The following is a 1,401-nucleotide window of genomic DNA, read 5'->3' as shown; positions in this document are numbered from 1 at the left end:
CGAGTTGCCTGTGCTTTCCTTGTGGAAGCTTGTTGCGAGAAGTATGTCCCTCGAAAGTTGCCTGTTGCGTTTGTTATTTGCATTCGCGCTAACCGGTGCTTGCTCGGCCTCTCTAAATGTTTTCGCGCGTTCGTCGGGCTTCTTGGTCCTTCGGGGGGTGATTCGTTTTGGGGGGCTGGTGCACAGTGTACGTCGTGGCGCGTGAGTTGTGTTCGGTTTGTGCGAGTTGGACGGATCCCTGCCTGTGCAGCGAACTCCACTGGTGCATTCCTCCATGTCCCTCGGGTTGTCTTCGACTCGCCTTCGGGTTGCTTGCGCTTCCCTAGTGGAAGGTGCCTTGCGAAAAGCGTGTCCCTCGGGTAATTGCCATTTGGTTGGCTTTGACGTTCGAACGAGTTGCCTATGCTTTCCTAGTGGAAGCTTGTTGCGAAAAGTATGTCCCTCGAAATTTGCCTGTTGCGTTTGTTATTTGCATTCGCGCTAACCGGTGCTTGCTCGGCCTCTCTAAATGTTTTCGCGCGTTCGTCGGGCTTCTTAGTCCTTCGGGGGGTGATTCGTTTTGGGGGGCTGGTGCACAGTGTACGTCGTGGCGCGTGAGTTGTGTTCGGTTTGTGCGAGTTGGACGGATCCCTGCCTGTGCAGCGAACTCCACTGGTGCATTCCTCCATGTCCCTCGGGTTGTCTTCGACTCGCCTTCGGGTTGCCTGCGCTTCCCTAGTGGAAGGTGCCTTGCGAAAAGCGTGTCCCTCGGGTAATTGCCATTTGGTTGGCTTTGACGTTCGAACGAGTTGCCTATGCTTTCCTAGTGGAAGCTTGTTGCGAAAAGTATGTCCCTCGAAAGTTGCCTGTTGCGCTTGTTACTTTCATTCGCGCTAACCGGTGCTTGCTCGGCCTCTCTAAATGTTTTCGCGCGTTCGTCGGGCTTCTTAGTCCTTCGGGGGGTGATTCGTTTTGGGGGGCTGGTGCACAGTGTACGTCGTGGCGCGTGAGTTGTGTTCGGTTTGTGCGAGTTGGACGGATCCCTGCCTGTGCAGCGAACTCCACTGGTGCATTCCTCCATGTCCCTCGGGTGATCGCCTTTAGGTTGTCTTCGACTCGCCTTCGGGTTGTCTGCGCTTCCCTAGTGGAAGGTGCCTTGCGAAAAGCATGTCCCTCGGGTAATTGCCATTTGGTTGGCTTTGACGTTCGAACGAGTTGCCTGTGCTTTCCTAGTGGAAGCTTGTTGCGAAAAGTATGTCCCTCGAAAGTTGCCTGTTGCGCTTGTTATTTGCGTTCGCGCTAACCGGTGCTTGCTCGGCCTCTCTAAATGTTTTCGCGCGTTCGTCGGGCTTCTTGGTCCTTCGGGGGGTGATTCGTTTTGGGGGGCTGGTGCACAGTGTACGTCGTGGCGCGTGAGTTGTG

The sequence above is a fragment of the Camellia sinensis genome, chromosome 12, assembly GCF_055761805.1.
Source record: "Camellia sinensis isolate YWXY chromosome 12, ASM5576180v1, whole genome shotgun sequence".
NCBI classification, from domain to species: domain Eukaryota; kingdom Viridiplantae; phylum Streptophyta; class Magnoliopsida; order Ericales; family Theaceae; genus Camellia; species Camellia sinensis.
The sequence above is the reverse complement of the archived record's forward strand: the minus strand, read 5'-3'. Positions refer to the sequence as shown.